A 9,982-nucleotide genomic window follows, 5' to 3' on the forward strand; every position below is an offset into this window, starting at 1 on the left:
TATATATATATATATATATATATATATATATATATATATATATATATTCTCATTATATCACTTGTTATGATGTTCCCCCTTTTCCCTGGAAAAGAAAACCTAATGACAAATTCTAGATTACTAGAACACCCTGTGGGCCTCATCAAAATGTCCAAGTTATCTCATTTTCATTGTCCTCCATAATAGCCCCAGTTGGGAATTTGTGGGCCCACTAATGATCTTTCTTCGTCTATTGGCAGGGTACTACCAGGCTACTGTTTGTGAGGAAAGATTCATTTCCAAAGATTTTTTTTTCTTCTTTCTCTATCAGTCTACTACTGACCTAATCATTGTAAATGGACCCTTCAGGTAGGAAATATTTTTGATTCCTTCCTTTATTAGGACTGATAGAGACATGTTTACAGTGTCACCCAACAATATAAAACAACCATATGAGTCTTTCAGTAACTGTACCAATGTCAATCCATGTCAGAGTAAGCTGTTCCCTCTGTCCCTTAAATCCCCATTCTAGGTAGGTGGTTTACCTCAAGAATTATGACCGGTGATGGGCTACTGCCCCATAAGAAGTATGTAAAATCTATTGGTATGAGACAAGGCATGACTTTCATGACCACAGTCTTTCCTCTTAATGTTGCCTCATACCATTTTTTTCTTATATCACTTTACCTTGCTTCTTCAGCTCCTATATATTCTCTGCCTCTCAATGGTGAACACTTCTGCCCTGCCAGGCCACTTTCTGAATTTCACCAAATCCAGTTTCAGACACTAACTAGCTGTGTCAACTGGGCAAGTCACTTAACTTTTGTCTACCTCAGTTTCCTCAACTTTAAAATGGAAATAATAATATCTACCTTGCAGAGTTATTATGAGAATCAAATGAAATAATATTTACAAAGCTATTAGCACAGTGTCTGGCATACAGTAGGTGCTTTATAAACACTTATTACCTTCACTTCCCTTCTCTTATATCTGCTTGTCGTTCTACCTTTGACCCATTCCTTACCTTGATTAGGGGTGTGTGTGTGCGTGTGTGTTTGTTGATACCTTGATACCTACCTCATGATGTGTTCTGACTCAGTCTAATTTTGATATCCACTAACTTCCTCCAAACCTTGAAAACTACATAATATATATTAGAATAAGCACTGTTTTTGAAGTCAAAGGACCTGGGCTGACCCGATGGATGTAAGGGACTTCAGTGCATAGATAAAAGTTAGGGCTGACTGAGAGGACCTTGTGACTTCAGCGCATAGATAAAAGTATAAAAGTTTGAGGAGTTTAACTTGGAGATGAGATTTGGGCCAGACAGGAGGAGACATGAGATTAAGCAAGAACAAAGGAGTCACAAGTTGTTGCTTAGGCGGACTGTGGATAGGGGCAAGGGGCAGAATTTGAGGGTGGGAAAGAGAAACATGATTTTACAGACTGGTTTTACAAATTGATGTTACAAGGTTTTACAGACTGATATTACAAATATAGATCCCAAGCACCCCATCATCCTCAGCACTTAGCACCTCACACAGTAAGCTCAGTTAATTCATTCATATTTCCTGTGTCACATAGGACAAGATATTTAACCTCCCTAGGCTATTGATCTATTCATATAGAAAGTGAGGGAAATGGATGAGATGATTCCTTTCAATTCGAGATCTCTGATCATGAAACAATCACCTTGGGCCCATTCTTATTCCTCATATATGGCACTATTTCTGCTGTCTCCTTGTTTTGGTGTTGGCTAGCCTCATGTTTGTAATGCACTCTCTCTGTACCTCTTTCCACATGATGTCTTTCTTCATTACCTTAATTACTACAGCTTTCTCTCACCTCATCAACTTTTTATCTGTGTTACACAGATATATGTATTTATACATACATGTATGTGTATATATACATCCATGTGCATATATACATCCAAATTCATACATATATGTCTGTGTATTTATATACACACACACACACACACATATATATATATATATATACATTTGTGCGTACATAAATATATTTATATAATGTGCTCTCTCCTCACTGGAATGTAAGTTCCTCTAGAGAAGAGATTGCTTCCCATTTATCTTTTTTAAAATCTCTGATATGCCGTTCTTCTTCCACTGGTGAGTTCTTCCTAGAGCTTCCATTTGGGAGAGTGGCCCAAGCAGGTCATGCTTCATTCCCCACTTGAACTGTACTTCTGACCCTGTGGACTTTACCTCCATACCTTGGCTGTTATCTCTCACTGAAACTTTCAGTTCCTTTTTATTTGTTTTTTTTTTTAATTTGTTTACTTCCTCTATTAGAATGCAAACACCTTGAAGGCAGTGACTTTCTTTTTGCTTATTTTTGTAACCCCAGAACTCAGCACAATGCTTGCCAGTCACACAGGCAGTGGTTAATAATTGATTGTTGCTCTGCCTTTCCTTTGTATTCTTTAGTGCCTTGACTCAGTTTCTTTCCGTGTTTCTGTGACCTGCTATTGCCAGCAGTTTCTTTCAGCTTTGATGAATGGAAATTATAATGAAAGTATCAGATATAAAATAATTCTAACAATTTCATTATAAATGAAATACTATTTTATTATGATTATAATTATGGTTTTACTATAAATTAATTGTGTGAAGAAATTATGTTGAACTAAGAGAAAAAATAATTTTCATTGCAGGTATATTTTCTATAGGTGGATACTATATTTTATAGAGATGATATGGAGACAGAGATACAAAAATATATGGATATAGATAAATATAGATATAGTTGCATATCTATCTATCAATCATCTATACACAGAGAGAAATGCAACATTCATGGGTATGATGGCTAAATATGATCTAACTTATGGCCTACTTTTGCAGAGAGTAGGAGGAGGGCCCTTCCTGAAGCACAACAGCCAGAAGTGAGGGATGAAGGGAAGGCAAGGTACAAGACTACTAAGGTTGGACAGTCTCTTTTCCAGTTTCCAAGCAAGACTATTGGCTTAGAATAGAATATAGAATAGAAAGAATTATATATAATATATTACATAAAATTTATAGAGAATATTACTTCTATTTCTCAATCTTCATATATTGTAGTCTACTGTACTATAGTTTCAGAACAATAGCTTATGTTTTGATTATTGTCAAAAGGGAGCATAGCTCTTAGCTTAATGTAACCAGCCTATTCCCTTCCTATCAAATGTTGTTTACACATAAAGATTGTCCTGAATAGGGAGTAGCAAGTAAATCTATTTATCCAAGTTAAACAGTAAACAGAAGTCAGGATAGTTATATGAAGCAGAATTGATCAAAGAATACATAACAAAATCATGAGGGAATTGTTCACCTGGGAGCAAGATGAAGCTGCTGAGATCATAACAAGGGAAAGAGAACAATCTAATCACAAGAAAGTCAACTCTCTGCAATCTCTAGAGGTAAGTGCTGGAGGTCAAGGGACTTGATAAGAACAATGACTTCTGCACCTCCAGGGTTCCAGTGTCTGTCTGTCTCTCTCCCCTATATAGATGTGTGTGTATACATACACACATACATATAAATACATGTATATATATATATATATATATGCATGAGTGTATGTATTTGTTTATGTATATGTATATAGTATTTGTATATGTAGCCTGTCTTACCTGTCTTGGGGAACTCTCTCAAAATATCTTTACAGCAAATTAGATTATATCTCTGACTCCAATATGCAAAACCTTGCTTAGTATTCTTTGTTTCAGCTGGAAGTCATGCACCTCACAGCAATGTTCCATTCTTGCCTCACCAGCATGGAAATGGCTGTGACATAGGGTTAACCCTGTGGTGATATAACCTAAGAGTATCATCCGATTTAACATGGAGATTGCCATTCTGGAAATCCTTCTAGATTCTGGCCAAATTTCACTTGAGGTCAGGAAACCATAAAATATTGAGGTTTAGGGTTAGGGGTGCATGAGACCCCAAAATACTAACACACTGGGGATGAATTTGACTCGTCTTCTCTCAGCCAAAGAAAAGCAAAATTTATTAAAAGTTCACCAAAATGGGTCGACTCTTAAGGATCCTTGGTATCTGTGACATTTGCATTGGACAAGCTGGCCAGAATCATCTAACACAGAGTGAGTCTGTGCTAAATAATTCTCTAGCTTTTTTTTTTTCTAATGGAGGCAAGATGGGGTCTAACATAGATAAAGGTTGTAGGATGAATCAAGGGGTGGTCAAGAGGAGGATTTTGGGGAGGATTTTCAGGAGTCAAATGAGGTCAGACTCCAGTAATGAGTGATTAAGGGTGGGAAGTAGCTGGAGGCTCCCAGGAGATGAGACAATGGAGGGCTAGGCTAGTAACAAAGATTTGGGCTGAGCTATAGTGAAAGGCTTATGGCTTCAGGCAAATGCTTCATCAAATGGAAAGATTAACTCATAATTCAAGGGGGTTCTCAGAGCCTGTACCTCATCATCTGGAGAGAATCTATTTGATAGACCTAAGAGAGGGTCTATACTATTAACATCTCAAAATTGACAAGTCCCAATCACTACCTCGGGGGTTGAAATGGAATTTTTTGTGGGACTTGATGATAAAGGAAAAGCACCAAGAGTGTTTGAATATTTCTTCTTGAATTCTCTGGGAATGGGTAAGACTAGGCAAGCAGTATACTGTGGAAAGACCACTGCCTCTGCAATCAGAGGAATTGGGTTCTAATTCCATCTTTGTTGCTTGCTGATGAGGTGATGGACCGCAGACCCCTAAAAAGACTGTGTCTTTGAAAGCAATCCATCCCTGAATGCTCTCACACATTTCAGCAGCCCAGATTACTAGTAGCTCTCCCCTAGGCACCTGGTCTACCCCAACCTACCCAGATCACCTAATTAGCTTACTTGACATTTTTTCTCTATTATACTTGCATTTACCCAGGCTACTTGCATATACCAACCATTCCTTAATCCCACCTAGATCCTTTCACTGTCCCTTCTGCATATAAACATCACTCTCATCCTTATTAGTTTGCAGGTTCAATAGGAATTTCCCCCATTGGAATTAGAATAAACTTTGCCACTTGACTGGAAGACAGTTTGAGTGTGTGAATTCCTTCCAGGAATGTATCCTGACATCTTGGGGTTCCCAGCAACCCCAAACTGCAGCACTTACTACCTGTTTAACCTTGGGAAAGTCATTTAGTCTCCTGGGTCTCAGTTTTCTCACCTTTAAAATGAGGAAGTGGGACTAGATATCCTCAGACGTATCTTCTAACCATAGATCTATGATCCTGCTTCTCAGAAAACTCAGCGAAAAGAAAATTTAAAAAGTAAACTAAGACTGGCCTGGGGGTAAGTCTGAAGGTTGGATCTTAAAGAAGTAGATTATTGAGACAGAAATAAAACTAAGAAGGAAGTTTTGGTTCCCAGTAGTACTTACCAGGATTAACTGATAAAACCTTTGTAAACTTATCAATTTTCCTTCAGTTTGTAATTTTATCTGCTTGTAGCTATACCTGAAGTGTTTTTTAGTAAAAACCTCAACACAAATACACACACACACACACACACCTTTAGAAAAAGCTGTATGTAGTTACTAGGCAGAAGGGAAGGCAAAGACAGAAAATGTCTGCTAAAATGAGTTTCAGTAATCTGGTATAGAGAGAAGAAATGGTGGCAGTGAAAGCAGAGAATGAGAGAACAGCAAGCCAAGTCTTAGGACTTGGTGTTAAAAAAAAAAGCATCAAAATATTGAGGTTTGGGGTTTAGGGATACTCAAGACCCCAAAATACTGACATGTCAGGTTCAGCCAAATTAATTCTACTCTAACTTTCTCTCAAGCCAAAGTAAAAGAAAGTTTATTAAAGATTCACTATAATGGGCACACTCTTAAGGAGCCTAAGTATTTGTGATGCTTGTATTGAACAAACAGGTCAGAACAATATGACACAGACTAAGTCTGAGCTATATTGAATCTCAACTAGGGGTGTTCTAGAGGAGGGGTTTGAGGAGGGTCATGAGGAGAACACTAAGAAGGATCTTGATGGGACTTCTGGTCCAACTCCCAGAACCAAGAGAATGGGGTTTTGAGGTGATCGAGGGTGAGAAACAACAGGAGGCAATGGAGGACTAGGCTAGTTTAAAGGTAACAGATTTGATCTTAGAGGTTTTGATAGAATCAAGGGTGAGAGGTAACTGAAATTACTTGGAGATAACAGATAAAGGAGGGCAAGGCTAGGTTAAGGGTAACCAAGATTCAGTCACATTTATAGTGGAAGGCTTTTCGTTTCTGGGGAATGTCAGATCAAGTGGGAATATTCAAGGGTGTTCCCAGATCCTATACGCCACAGAAAAGGTGCAGTGGGTCCAAGCTGCTATAAACTTTCTTCCTGTCATTTCCCCTTCCTTCACATGGATAGTGATCTTTCTACCACATTCCATATGATGTTCATCACAGTTCAGAAAGGGCTGAGGAATGCTCATTAGGGTGTTTGCTGCCTGCCAACTCCAGGAGAAATGCCAGGAGCAGAACAGAGGTCTCTACACAATTTTTGTCAATCTGTCCAAGTCCTTTGACACTGTCAGTCATGAGGGTGTATGAGAAATTATGTCAAAATTTGTTTACTGTAAGTTCATCACTCTTGCACATGAATTTTATGAAGGAATGCTGGTCTGGGTTCTGGAGTACACATGCTGCCACTTGACTGAAATGCTGCAACACCCCTGACTGAGCCCAAACTACATCAAAATGTAATTGGAAAATATTTGACAAAATAAATAAAAATACGATAAAACAAAGGAAACATTCCATTTTAAAACTAAGTCAACATGCAGTGGAGTAGGGATCCTTATCTACAGATTAGTGGCCCTATTCTATTTGAGTTTAACATGACTGATATACATCATACATACATATATATATATATATATATATATATATATATAGTAATATGACTGTGACATTTCAAAAGGTTTAAGAGACATAGTTTCTGGGTAACTTAATCATTGTATTAACAAGGCCAGCAGGTCATTAATAAAAATAATGGTCATTTGACTGTCTCTCTTAGACCAAAGACAACCATGGTGGCAGGGCTCACAGCTTATGGAGCATTAGGTCTACAATCTGAACTGAAAATGACCCTTAGACAAAGAAATTAGCTCTACTCAGTTCACCAGCAGCCTTGGGCTGTCTAAATGAAAGGATCTGTCTCCACAGAAGCTTGAATAGAAGACAATGGGCTTCCCAACCCTAGATTAAATTTTTTTGCCAAGTTGGGTAAGGTCTGACTAAAATGAGGAGAGTTAATATAATAGCATTACCAAAAATCTCCTTCAAGAAAGTGGAACTTTTTAAAATGAGGAATTTAGGAAAAAAGGGAAACCTCTGATTCTCCCCTAAGATATTGGTTATTAATAATCATTTATCTTATAATGAAATGTGGGGTATTAATCTATTGGGCCTGAGCAAGATTTTGGGATGCAAAATTCAATCTAGATTGTCAACCTGATAGTCACCTTAGTAAGACAGGACTCTCAACCTGCAAACATACATTTAGACCAGAGAGGTCCTATAAGAGGACTGTAAGAAAATAGCAAACAACTGCTACAATAACCAGTAGTTTTAAAATTCAGCCCAAGACTAGTTACACATACTTATCAAATCTAGATGTCCTCTAAGTATCTCCAACTCAATATTATCCAAAATCCAATTTATTTCTATCACCCATGAACCAGAAGTATGCTGGTAAATATTTTAACAACCAGCCTTACTTGGGGAAAAAAAATATGCATGGTATACTTTTAATTATCACAATTTTCTTTATTACTTTCTTCAGTCTAGATAATTCAAAATAATAAATCAAACCCTGAATTGTAGCATTTCCTGATTTTTAAAGGTATAGGTGCTCCCTTTGAAAATTGAACAATTGTCTTTTGTGAGAGGCTACAAGTTGGTGCCAACATACCCCTTCTCTAAACCCAATATTCCTTTCTTCTTAGTCACCAGGCCCACAAATTTGGCATCATCCTCTATTCCTCCCTCTCCCTCTTCCTTCACATGCAATCTATTGCCAAGTCTTGTCATTTTTACCTTCACTCTGATGAGGTATGGGCTCTGGGAGGCCCCTCTAACTCTCCTTGAGTCCTTGAGGTACAGGCTCTGGGAATGTCCCTTGGATTCTTGATTAAATTATCCCATTAGATGAGGCAATTAGCTTTACATTGTGCCTGAGTCTAAGCCTCTGTTCCAAGGCTTCCCACCTATCAAAATATGATCCACCCTTGAGCTGGCCTAGCCCACCATTGTCTGTAATCTCCAGATGGCCTCCCACCCTTAATCACTCATTGACCTCATTAACTCCTCCTGAAGACCATCCCTACCTCATCTAGACCACCCCAGATTCCTCCCAAAGCCTTCTTTATTATAAGACCCCATCTCACACCATGTGGGTGACAGCACCATGGAAGAGTGAGAGCTACATGGAAGAGTGAGAGTGCCATGGAAGAGTGAGAGTGACATAGAATAGTGAGAGTGCCATAGAATGACCTAGCACAGACTTACTCTGTGTCTAATGCAACAAAATTTTAATGAATTTTACTTTGCTTTGGCTGAGAAGACTCAAGTCAAATTCATTAGGCAGGACCTGGCATGTTGGTATTTTGGGGTCTCCAGAGCAACCCTAACCCCCTTAGTGGTTAAGCTCTTCAACACCATCTAGTAATTTCTTTTCCCTCACGCAGTCAGCACCCATTTTCAGGTCCTTGGCATCTTTCACTTGAACTGTTTCAAAAGCCTTCAAATTAGTCTCCTTGCCTCTAATCTTTCCCCAGTTCAAGCCATCTGCCACTCACCTGTCAGACTTTCCTGTAGGAAACAGAAAGTTTAACTAAGTTTTACCAGATCATGGTTAGTTCTTGATAAACTGCAATGGCTCCATGATACCTCCAAGATTAAATATAAAATCCTCTGTTTAGCATTTAAATCACTTCATGATCTGGACCTTTCCTACATTTGAAATTTTCTTATTCTTGACTCACATCTATGCACTCTAAAATCCAGCTACACTGAAATACTTGATGCATTACATTCCATCTCTTGACTCCAGGCCTCTACCCTGGCTGTTCACCATGCCTGGAATGCTTTTGTGATGGAGGACCAGTCAATAAATCCAGCCTTAATGACCCTATGTAGAGTACATCAGTGTGCTTGACTAATTTCCCACATGGCAGAGCTTGTGTATATTACTTTTTAAGAGAATAATAACAATATATAATGGACGTTTCTTAAAGAGATTTTTCATAATGCAAAAAGATTCTGTAACTGGTTCTGATCTCCTAACCATGTGACAAATGGTAGTCTTTTTGATAAGCTATAGTTGGGGAACTGAAACTAGAATCACCGTTGAAAATGTTTCACTTTGTGGGCCTCTTTCTGTTGTTTGTACTTCTTTGGGTTTGATTCCTTCATTGATGGTAGGCAGTGTGATGATGCTAAAGGAGAGAGCCCTCAGACCTCCTCACCACCAAAGGCCAATAATACATGACTCACAAAATGGCCTTCTGTTTTGTTTTGCTTTGCTTTATCTCCTGCAACAGCATTTATTCTCTATTTTAAGTGAAGGAAATTGCAGGTAATAACCTTAAGAGTTTTAAAAGTTAGAGGAAGAGAGCCCTTTTAAAGACTAAGAGTCTTAAGAGTTTGACACTCCAGGAGTCTGGAAAATGTGTTTACGCTGGGTTTTGAAAGTAGCTTAGCATTTATGCCCTGAAGATCAAGGAAAAGCAAGATCAAACCTAGTGGAAGTGAAACTGAATTTGGAAGTGAACTTGGTGGGACACATGCTATATTTAAACTCTATTATTAATAAACTTTATAACTTTATTATATGCTTAAATTCTATTGTTCTATTATTCCTTCTACTATCTTCTTATTCCCCCATTCCCCTATATCTCTGTGCCTTTCTTCTGAAATTGTCTTCCATTGGCATGACAAGTAATTTATATCTACACAGTTATTTCCATTTCTCCCCCATTAGAAT

The sequence above is a fragment of the Petaurus breviceps genome, unplaced genomic scaffold, assembly GCF_028583685.1.
Source record: "Petaurus breviceps papuanus isolate PSGF00001 unplaced genomic scaffold, PetGlider_PUasm1.0 90731, whole genome shotgun sequence".
NCBI lineage: Eukaryota > Metazoa > Chordata > Mammalia > Diprotodontia > Petauridae > Petaurus > Petaurus breviceps.